The following is a 12,231-nucleotide window of genomic DNA, read 5'->3' as shown; positions in this document are numbered from 1 at the left end:
ATTCATCCGTGAAGAGCACACTTCTTCAGCGTGCCAGTGGCCATCAAAGGTGAGCATTTGCCCCCAATGAAGCCATGGTGAGGACGACGAGCATGCAGATGAGCTTCCCTGAGACGGTTTCTGACAGTTTGTGCAGAAATTCTTTGGTTGTCCGGGTAGCTGGTCTCAGATGATCCCGCGGGTAAAGAAGACGGATGTGGAGGTCCTGGTTACACCTGGTCTGCGGTTGTGAGGCCGGTTGGACGTACTGCCAAATTCTCTAAAGCACATTGGAAGCGGCTTATAGTAGAAAAATGAACATGTAATTCTCTGGCAATTCCTGCAGTCAGCATGCCAATTGCACTCTCCCTCAAAACAGAGACACCTGTGGCATTGTGTTGTGTGACAAAACTGAAGATTCTAGAGTGGCCTTTTATTGTCCCCGGCACAAGGTCACCTGTGTAATGATCATGCTGTTTAATTAAATTATTGATTTACCACACCTACCACACCTATTATCTTGGCAAAGGAGAAATGCTCAATAACAAGGATGTAAACAATTTATACATTTTTTAAATTGACAAATACTCTTTTTGTGCATTTGGAACATTTCTGTGATCTTTTATTTCAGATGATTTCAAACATCGGGCCAATACCTTACATGTTGATTTTATATTTTTGCTCAGTATATGTCTACGGCCACACCGCAAGAAGCTGTATGTTCGGCGCGCTTGCTGCCCAAATTACAGCCTTCCAGACTGTAAGCAACCGGTTACTGCCAAAATAAAGGAAACACTTGAGTAAATGAGGGACACAAAGTTTATGTTATTGTGTGTGGGTTTATTTTCCTGGCATGGTTTAGGTCCACTTGTAGAATCTATGCCAAGGCACATTAAAGCTGTTCTGGCAGCTTGTGGTGGCCTTTATGTTGGTGTTTCCTTTATTTTGGCAGTTACATGTTAGCGCTTGTGACATTTTTAAAAATCAAGTTCATTTAAAAAAAACGACTTGTCCTCCGTGGCTAAATTATGCTCCCTGGTGTATTTTGAACATTGAGAGGGGCTAAATGTTCTTTTCTCTAAATGTTTTGCCTCTTGGGCCCCTGACTCACAATTGACCTGTCACATGTATTTATTATGCTATTTATTTAGTTTATTTTGATGAATCAGTTACCCAATCATGGCAGGGTCCCACAGTTACCGACGTGGGCTCCTTACCTCCTCTCCTCTCCCATCTGATGATTAGCAGAGCAGTGGCAGCAGGCTGTCTACACTCATTGAGAGCAGGCTCCTGAATCCTCCTGTGGTTTGCTGTTGCTGTAAAGAAATAAAAAATATATACTTCATATCTAATACAGTATATACTGTATATATGTATTTTTGTATTACTTTTCTTGCTGCCTCTTGGGTCCCCCATAGGCCCGGGCCTAGGGAATTCAGCCTCGGTAAGCTCCTGCATTAAACCGGCCCTGTTCATATTATTCAGATCAACATCAGAGGGCCACTCCTGTTGGTTACAGGTTGTAACTTGACCTCCTTCCCAGGGTGCATTGTATTGTGATTACCTGTGGCAGGAAGCCAGTTCCAGAGAATGTCTCTGTTCATCAGATTAGTAAACCAAGATAATGGCTGATTATACCACAGGAGAGGTCTGTTGTTTTAGTTATGGCTAGAGCCAGCCACCCTATCGGCCCCCAGCAAGACTGATAAGAAGTCTTCTAACTTCACCCAGCTCAATGGAGAGCACATTGTTTTGTGCTGAGACCCATCTCAAGCTTTTGGGCCACCAAGTCAACAAAACCAATGTTTAGTCAGGTCTAAAAGTAGTCTGAAATTGTAACCCAAAGGGAATCCTCCCCAACCCACCAGTGAGTCTTTAGGAAACAGTGGTCTGGCATCATTTAGCTGAAGAGGATATGATTACAGGCGACGAGGGGGGTTTGCTGAGTGCTAGGTTTCGGGGACTTTGTGTGTGGGAAAGTGTGAGAGACTGAGACTTGAGTATGTGTTGGTGCTAGGCTTCAGGGTTAGTATGTGTGTGTTGGTGCTAGGCCTCAGGGTTAGTATGTGTGTGTTGGTGCTAGGCCTCAGGGTTAGTATGTGTGTTGGTGCTGGGCTTCAGGGTTAGTACGTGTGTGTTGGTGCTGGGCCTCAGGGTTAGTATGTGTATGTTGGTGCTAGGCCTCAGGGTTAGTATGTGTGTGTTGGTGCTAGGCTTCAGGGTTAGTATGTGTATGTTGGTGCTAGGCTTCAGGGTTAGTATGTGTGTTGGTGCTGGGCTTCAGGGTTAGTATGTGTGTTGGTGCTGGGCTTCAGGGTTAGTATGTGTGTTGGTGCTGTGCTTCAGGGTTAGTATGTATGTTGGTGCTGGGCTTCAGGGTTAGTATGTGTGTTGGTGCTGGGCTTCAGGGTTAGTATGTGTGTGTTGGTGCTAGGCCTCAGGGTTAGTATGTGTGTGTTGGTGCTAGACTTCAGGGTTAGTATGTGTGTGTTGGTGCTAGGCTTCAGGGTTAGTATGTGTGTGTTGGTGCTAGGCTTCAGGGTTAGTATGTGTATGTTGGTGCTAGGCTTCAGAGTTAGTATGTGTGTTGGTGCTGGGCTTCAGGGTTAGTATGTGTGTGTTGGTGCTAGGCCTCAGGGTTAGTATGTGTATGTTGGTGCTAGGCCTCAGGGTTAGTATGTGTGTTGGTGCTGGGCTTCAGGGTTAGTATGTGTGTGTTGGTGCTAGGCCTCAGGGTTAGTATGTGTGTTGGTGCTGGGCTTCAGGGTTAGTACGTGTGTGTTGGTGCTGGGCATCAGGGTTAGTATGTGTATGTTGGTGCTAGGCCTCAGGGTTAGTATGTGTGTGTTGGTGCTAGGCTTCAGGGTTAGTATGTGTATGTTGGTGCTAGGCTTCAGGGTTAGTATGTGTGTTGGTGCTGGGCTTCAGGGTTAGTATGTGTGTTGGTGCTGGGCTTCAGGGTTAGTATGTGTGTTGGTGCTGGGCTTCAGGGTTAGTATGTATGTTGGTGCTGGGCTTCAGGGTTAGTATGTGTGTTGGTGCTGGGCTTCAGGGTTAGTATGTGTGTGTTGGTGCTAGGCCTCAGGGTTAGTATGTGTGTGTTGGTGCTAGACTTCAGGGTTAGTATGTGTGTGTTGGTGCTAGGCTTCAGGGTTAGTATGTGTGTGTTGGTGCTAGGCTTCAGGGTTAGTATGTGTATGTTGGTGCTAGGCTTCAGAGTTAGTATGTGTGTTGGTGCTGGGCTTCAGGGTTAGTATGTGTGTGTTGGTGCTAGGCCTCAGGGTTAGTATGTGTATGTTGGTGCTAGGCCTCAGGGTTAGTATGTGTGTTGGTGCTGGGCTTCAGGGTTAGTATGTGTGTGTTGGTGCTAGGCCTCAGGGTTAGTATGTGTGTTGGTGCTGGGCTTCAGGGTTAGTATGTGTGTGTTGGTGCTAGGCCTCAGGGTTAGTATGTGTGTTGGTGCTGGGCTTCAGGGTTAGTATGTGTGTTGGTGCTGGGCTTCAGGGTTAGTATGTGTGTGTTGGTGCTAGGCCTCAGGGTTAGTATGTGTGTTGGTGCTGGGCTTCAGGGTTAGTATGTGTGTGTTGGTGCTAGGCCTCAGGGTTAGTATGTGTGTGTTGGTGCTAGGCTTCAGGGTTAGTATGTGTGTGTTGGTGCTAGGCCTCAGGGTTAGTATGTGTGTGTTGGTGCTGGGCTTCAGGGTTAGTATGTGTATGTTGGTGCTAGGCCTCAGGGTTAGTATGTGTGTGTTGGTGCTAGGCTTCAGGGTTAGTATGTGTGTGTTGGTGCTAGGCTTCAGGGTTAGTATGTGTGTGTTGGTGCTGGGCTTCAGGGTTAGTATGTGTGTGTTGGTGCTAGGCCTCAGGGTTAGTATGTGTGTTGGTGCTGGGCTTCAGGGTTAGTATGTGTGTTGGTGCTGGGCTTCAGGGTTAGTATGTGTGTGTTGGTGCTAGGCCTCAGGGTTAGTATGTGTGTTGGTGCTGGGCTTCAGGGTTAGTATGTGTGTGTTGGTGCTAGGCCTCAGGGTTAGTATGTGTGTGTTGGTGCTGGGCTTCAGGGTTAGTATGTGTGTGTTGGTGCTAGGCCTCAGGGTTAGTATGTGTGTGTTGGTGCTAGGCTTCAGGGTTAGTATGTGTGTGTTGGTGCTAGGCCTCAGGGTTAGTATGTGTGTGTTGGTGCTGGGCTTCAGGGTTAGTATGTGTATGTTGGTGCTAGGCCTCAGGGTTAGTATGTGTGTGTTGGTGCTAGGCTTCAGGGTTAGTATGTGTGTGTTGGTGCTAGGCTTCAGGGTTAGTATGTGTGTGTTGGTGCTGGGCTTCAGGGTTAGTATGTGTGTGTTGGTGCTAGGCCTCAGGGTTAGTATGTGTGTGTTGGTGCTGGGCTTCAGGGTTAGTATGTGTGTGTTGGTGCTAGGCCTCAGGGTTAGTTAGTATGTGTGTGTTGGTGCTAGGCTTCAGGGTTAGTATGTGTGTGTTGGTGCTAGGCTTCAGGGTTAGTATGTGTGTGTTGGTGCTAGGCGTAGGCTCTATTCTCCTATCCGAGACAGGATGTAGCCAAGGCCGCTCTAACACAAGTGTCAGTAAACACAATAAACACGGAAAGCGAGGGAGCACGGAGAGCTGGGTGGACCACAATAGAGAGGAAACGCAGGTTGTCCAAAGCTCTCCTCTTTCTGGCTCTGCTCTATATTTCTCCTAACTCCTCTTACGTCTTTCTTTCTTCCTCTCCTCTGTTGTTCTTTCTCAAATCTCTATAGTTACTCTGTTTCTCACTCTTTCACTCTCGCTTCACTTCCACTCCTTCGCCACTGCTCTCTCAACCTCCCCCGTCCCTTCCTTGCTGCAGCTGTTGGTCTCGATGAGGCGTGATGTCACAGCCACCCAGCCAATCAGGTGCTGTTGTCGAGGGAGAACAGAGCGACTAAGCAGAGGAAAGAAAGAAGGGGTGGAGAGGGGAGGAGGAAGGGTTTCGTGTGTAGTGTGTTCTGCCTGGTGGGAGCTGGTGTAGATAAAGGCCCTCCTTGTGAACAGCGATGAGAGCCAGATCACCATACCTCTGTGTGTTTAGTTCTTCTCTTTCCTGGCCTGGACAATCAACTCTTCAAGGAGCCCTTTCTCTAGCCCCAGTGTTTATTATCATATTCCCCTGGACGTCTTTCATTAGATGTAAACACAGGTCCTTGACTGTGAGTCTTATCTGGATATAGGTGAAGCCACACCCACCGAACTCCACAACTACTACCACCATGAGTGTCGTGATAAAGAGCGGACTGGTTGGTACGTGGCTGGGCTGGAATGCACTGATCCTGGGGAGGGGAGAGAGGGCTGGGGTGTTGCTTGGCCATCCCCTTTTGTGTGAGGCAGGCAGGATGCAGGGTGGGTGTGGCCGCAACATTGGCAACTCATAACAAATGAAAGGTGGATACAGCTGGCGGTGGAATGCAAAGATCCAATGGAGACCTCATGTTTTGTCTTCTCTCTTTATCTATTTTGATCCCAAAGTTGATTTTTCCACCCACTTTTTGTTGTCATGATTGGAGTTGTTTCATTACAACATGAACAATCATTGAATAGAGCCACAGACTCTTTTCAAAGACTCATGTCTATCGTTTCCTTTACCCATACCACTTAACAGTAGGATAAGCAGAAGGCTAGATTTACATACATTTAAGATGCAGTTTGTACTATGATGTTTTACGGTGTGTTACTGCTTTTGTCTTGTGTTTAACATGTACACGATGCCTCAAACAAAACTTCACATTAGGGGAGACTCAAGTCAGTAAAGATAATCAAAGACAAGAATCTTTTCTTTCTGAAAGGACAACTCAAAAAATCTATTCGCAGAAAAAGTATTTCCCAAAGGAAAGTGTAACATTTAGGAAAGAATTAGCAGAAATTAGCCCCTTCCTGTACTTTTTCCCTGCAGTTTATGAAGTCAAGAAACTTTTCGATTCAGCAATTGTCTGAATCAAGGACTTCCTCCAAAACATGGTAATTGTTCAGGGTATTCTAGGTGCGAGTCTGACCCCTGGTGGTGAAAAGATAATGCCCAGATAAATTGTCTGGTCGAACCACAAACACACACACACAATAACTATTTATTGACAAATTTATACCTCAGCACAGGTCCAGATATACAGCACAGCATGATATCATATTGGACTCTGTGATTTTGTTCATTTCTTCAACGATTTAGACAAGGCAACTTTTAGCTCCTGAGACCGACAGCATCACTCAGAGCAGATTCATCAGTGAAAGAATCCATCTGTTTGAGAGTGTTCTCCAAACCAAAACTTCCACGTTTTAGAGCTTGATGTGTAAAAGTACACAGTACTGGCCCTGGAAAAATCATTGCAGTCAGTGTTGCAAAACAAAACCAAAAGTTATTGTATCATGATTATTGTATTGTGGTTACAAAGATTGGAGGTGAAATCTGAACTTTAGCTAGCTTTCGTGGAGCTGCAGCTTCTCAGAAGCATGAGTATGCTACTGTATTGTGGTTAAACAAACACACACTGATCTGCTCATGCTCACATCTGAACATTCTAACCCAGTCTCCATGACAACGGGCCCTCGGATTCTCTCTCTCTGATTAGTTCTGAGATCCGCACACTGTGTTTGTGACAGGAGGCTGGGCTCCAGGAGTGCTCTGGAGCTGGCTCCGTGTCGTACCCAGGGAAAGGTGCTGTTTGGGGGTAGGTGTGTCTCACCAGCCCCCCTCTGAGGTGTCCACGTCCTGAACCATCCCTCCCTGCTGGATGACAGCTGTCGCCATGCTGATGGCCTCCTCCAATGTCTGTTTCTCCTCCACACACACACACACACACACACACACACACACACACACACACACACACACACACACACACACACACACACACACACACACACACACACACACACACACACACACACACACACACACACACACACACACACACACACACACCTGCTGGTAGTGAGCTGCCTGTCATAACACCCTCCGAAGTCACTATGGCAACCTGGAGAGGAAAGACAAACCACCAGAAACATGATGATCCACTTTACAGCACAAACATTGACATGCAAGAGCAAATACTGCTTCATGCATTTAGCCTAGTGTGGGCTAAGGAGTACGTGCGTGTAACCTACCTGCTGCAGCGCCTTGGCCTCCCCTGTAACCATGGTAATGTGGCGGTGTCCCATGGCGGTCGTGTCCGTCTGCTGGATCGGCAGAGAGATGGTTGTGCCGTCCCGCATTACCATGGTGATAGCCGTGCTAAGCGCCGGTAGGTCCTCTTCCGACAGACCCACCTGCCAGAAGAGAACCAACTGTTTTTATAATACACTCAAGTTCGGAGAAACAGAACAGCTTGGGACTGTGGTGACAGCATGTACTAGAACTGAGCACGCGGCTATCAAAAGAATGGGAATGGAAAATGTATGCCCTTTTCTTTCCATATCACACAAGTGGAATCACTAGATAGGAAAGTTGGACTACCTGAGAGCCAATGACGTCTTGGGAATCCGACCCTTCCTCTTTCTGCTCCGCCCCTTCCAGGAAGGAGACCTGTGAATGGTCGTTCATCGCTTTTGCAAAAGAGAAAACGGAGAGGCGGGGCATTAACGAATGAGGGGATTAGATTATCTGGCCCGGGTTACTCCAGTGAGAGGAGTTAGCACCGTGTTAAAAGTGATTGCATTTGTTTTGGAAGTAGGCAGCCTCCCGGTCATGAGCCAGGTGCCCCGTTCAAAGCCTGCGGCAAAGTCGGCTTAAAACAAAAGTGACGTAGCCTAGACTAGATGGAGCACGTGGAGTAATGAGTAGGATTGTGTTCTCACATAATAGATTGTATGTTTCTGGACGACGCACCATGCTGCCTTGTTGACAACATGACCGAGCGGAGCTGATTATTGTTCAATTTGAGAAGGGAGATCCTCCCTCACCGCTTTTCTCCGCTCACGTCACGGGCCATGGACCGTTGCACCGCGGCTCAGGTTAACAGAACTCCCTCAACGCATTGAATACTGTTAAGATCTTCAAGAGGAAATGAGTTCACAGCTGGTGTTTATTATAAGAGTGTGTGTGTGTGTGTCTCTACATACCTTCCTTGTCCCCTGTGGCCTCAAAGTCTGTGCGTGATGCATTTGTGCATAACCAGTGTAGAGTGGTTGCAGGTGTAAGGTTTGCAGTGTGTGTGAACCACATGGTGCTTGTACAGGCTGGAGTACTCTGTAAATCGCTTCCCACAGCCAGGTACTGTACACAGGTAGGGCTTCTCTCCTAGAGGAGAGAGAGGGAGATAGAAAGAGGGAGGGAGCAGGGGAGAGAGAGAAAGAGGAGTACTTATTTCATGTGAAGTATCTAACTAAACAGTCATGTAAAAGCGCCCCGTGTGTATTCTCATGTAGTATTAGTTGTGTGTGTGTGTTTTATCTTGGGGTGCGTCCTACCCGTGTGTATTCTCATGTGGTTCTTGTAGTTGGTGGCACTGGCAAAGCTTCGTCCACAGGAGGGTACAGGTCACATGTAGGGGCGTTCTCCTGTGTGTGTTCTGATGTGGACCTTCCTGATGTTCGAGGTGGTGAAGGAACGACCACAGCCCTCAAACGGACACTTAAATGGCTTCTCACCTGACAGAGAGATAGACAAAATGTCAGGGGAAGAGATTGAGAGAAGGAAAGAAAGATATGGGGGAAGAGCACGTACAGCCCTTGAACGGGCACTTTAATAGTGTCCCATCGAACAAGAGGGAAGGAAACAAGGAGGGAAAGACAAAAAGGAGAAAGCGAGAGAGAGAAAGTGAGAGGGAGCGTAAGAGGTCTACGCTGAGGTGTACAAAACATTAGGAACAACTTCCTAATATTGAGTTGCAACCCCCCTTTTGTCCTCAGAACAGACTCAATCTGTCAGTACATGGACTCTACAAGGTGTCGGAAGTGTTCCACAGGGATGCTGGCCCATATTGACTCCAATGCTTCCCACAGTTGTGTCAAGTTGGCTGTCATGTTCGTGGAACCATTCCTGGACAATCCTAGCCTTGTGGCATGGGGCATTATCCTGCTGAAAAACTCAATTTGCAGATAGATACACTGCCGCCATGAAGGGATGCACCTGATTGGAAATGATGTTCAGATATACGGGGGCTTCACTTTTATCAAGGGGCCCAAACGTGTGCCATGAAAACACACCCCACACCATCATCACTAGCCTGCAATCATGACACGCAGCATAACATATATGCAAGGACTCGTGGTTTTCGCCATACCCTAGCCCTCCCATCAGCATGAAACAGCAGGAACCGGAATTCATCAGACCAGGCAATGTTTTTCTAATTCTCCAGTGTCCAGTGTTTTCGTTCCTTAGCTCATTGAAACCACATTTTTTTATTATTTTTTTTTGCTGAAGGAAGTGAAACTCAGGTCATCGACTGCCATACCCCATTCGTGTCAAGCTACAACGAGTTGTGCATTTATTTGATGGGTCTTTGGGCACCAATGTTGTACTGGACTGTCAGTTGATGAACTGTAGCCCGTCTGTTGCTCTGCACAATTTGTGTCAGCCTCCTTTGTCCTCTTTCATCAATGACCCATTTTCGACCACTGGCTGTTGTTGGCTAGATGTCATTTGGGTGGGTGGTGGACCATTCTTGATACACACGGTAAACTGTTGAGCCTGAAAAACCCAGCAGCGCTGCAGTTCTTGACACACTCAAACCGATGCGCCTGGCACCTATTACCAGACCCTGTTCAAAGGCACTTAGATATTTTGTCTTGCTCTGAATGGCACACATACACAATTTATGTTTCAAGGCTAAAAAAATAATTATTTAACCGGTCTCCTCTCCTTCATCTACACTGATTGAAGTGGATATGACAGGTGACATCAGTAAGAGATCATAGCTTTCACCTGGATTCACCTGGCCAGTCTATGTTACCGAAAGAGCAGGCATTCCTAATGTTTTCTACACACAGTGTAGAAGTACAGAGATATGAGAAGACTGATGGAAAGAGAAAGTGACTGAAAAAGAGGGGGGACTGAGGAAAGAAGTGGTGGGGGAAAGATTTTATTTTTTAAATTTTAATTTTTAAATTTTACCTTTATTTTACTAGGCAAGTCGGTTACAAATTCTTATTTTCAATGACGGCCTAGGAACAGTGGGTTAACTGCCTGTTCAGGGGCGGAACGACAGATTTTGTACCTTGTCAGCTCGGGGATTTGAACTTGCAACCTTTCGGTTACAATGCTCTAACCACTAGGCTACCCTGCCGCCCCAAGATGCAGGGTGTGTGTGTGTCCTGCTACCTGTGTGTGTGTCCTGCTAACTGTGTGTGTGCGGACGTGTTTCTGGAGGTCCTCGGAGGTTTTGAAGGCCTTGAAGCATACGTTTTCAGGACACTTGTGTGGTTTCTCTCCAGTGTGTGTTCGCAAGGTGACACTTCAGCCCGTAACCTGTGGCGAACGCCTTTCCACACGTCAACACGTCACACCTGTATGGCCGGACAGCTGTGTGAGCCTGCTCATGCACCTGACAAGACAGGGGGCAACGTTAGTATAACATTCACATCTTGTCACGTGGTAACAAGTGTGTGGTGTTTGGTATCTTGAGGTGGCGACGCATGTGGAAAGGACGACAAACGATTATGGCTTATAAAGGGAAAGCCAGCTGTGTGGCAAACACTGATGCCCTGCTCCCAGACCAGCTAAAACACTTTTTCTGCTGACTCAGAGGTAAACAATACCGATCCTCCTAGGAGGGCCCCCAGTGCTCTCGGAGGAGGGACTGTGTGCTCTCGATCTCTATGGCCAACGTGAGTAAGACTGTGTGTGAATACTCGCAAGGCAGCCGGCCCAGACGGTATCCCAGGCGGCGTCCTCAGAGCATGCCACAGACCAGCGGGCTGGAGTGTTTACGGACATACTCAACCTCTTCCCGCCCCAGTCTGTAATCCCCACATGCTTCATGATGTCCGCCATTGTTCCGGTCTCCAAGCAAACAAAGGTAACTTGCCTAAATGACTATCGCCCTATAGCACTGACTTCTGTCATCGTGAAGTGCTTTGAGAAGCTATTCAAGGACCACATCAGCTCCACCTTAACTGACACACTGGACCCACTACAATGTGCATACCACTCCAATAGATCCACGCACGACGCAATCGTCATTGCGCTGCACTCGGCTCTATCCCATCTGGACATGAGGAATACCTATGTGAGATTGCTGTTCATTGACTACAGCTGAGCTTTCAACACCATAGTCCCCTTCAAGCTCATTAAGCTCAGGCCCAGGGTCTGAACACCTCCCTCTGCAACTGGATCCTGGACTTCCTGACGGGCAGACCCCAGCTGGTGAGGGAAGGCAACAACACTGCTGCCACACTGACCCCTACTGACCCTCACACAGGGGCCCCTCAAGGATGTGTGCTCAGCCCCCTCCTGTACTCACTGTACACCCACGACGTCACGAAGTTGGTGGGCCTGATTGCCGACGACGAGACAGACCACAGGGAGGAGGTTAGAGCCCTGGAAGAGTGGTGCCAGGACAACAGCCTCTTCCTAAATGTCAGCAAAACCAAGGAGGTGATTGTGGACTACAGTAAACAGGGGCGCCTCTTCAACCTTTCGGCAACTGAAGAAATTTGGCATAGCCCCTCAGATCCTCAAGACGTTATACAGCTGCAGTCAGGATTGTGCTGCCAAACTGCAAGCCTAAGGGGTGGTGGATGTACGCTGTGCTGCCATCGTCCAGCTGCACTGCTTCCACAGCACTGGGGTCATACCAATCTGCAGGGGTTAGAGGATGTTTGAGATCCCTTTCCTTCCATCCTTTTGAGAAGTAATACTAACTGATGTGTGAGGGACTGGACCAAAGAAAACAAGGTGACAACAACTATTGCTTTCACCAAGCCTAACCTGGCCCAGGTTTGATGTTAATATACCTTTGGGTGTGTGGTGGATGTGTGCGGTGGTCCCGTCCTCGAAGCTGAACTGCCTGGCCGTCCTCAAAGGCCAGGGGCTCTGGAGAGAGGACAGGAGAACAGCCAGCATCAGGAGCGACATGGTCTCACAGAGAACACAGACAAGGTTATTCACAAACCTTCCAGCAGATATGTGGTTCTGAGGGTGTAGAATGACCTTTCTGCTGTACAGTGACCTGGTGGATATAGGCTGTAGTACCGCCCCAACAATCCTGTGTAATACTGTATTACATTGTTCATATTTATGTGGCCATTGTCCTAACATCTTGCTCTGTAACAAGGATAGATAACCTAG

The sequence above is a fragment of the Oncorhynchus keta genome, chromosome 10 (assembly GCF_023373465.1).
Source record: "Oncorhynchus keta strain PuntledgeMale-10-30-2019 chromosome 10, Oket_V2, whole genome shotgun sequence".
Taxonomy (NCBI): Eukaryota; Metazoa; Chordata; class Actinopteri; order Salmoniformes; family Salmonidae; genus Oncorhynchus; species Oncorhynchus keta.
This window is presented reverse-complemented; position numbering follows the sequence as displayed.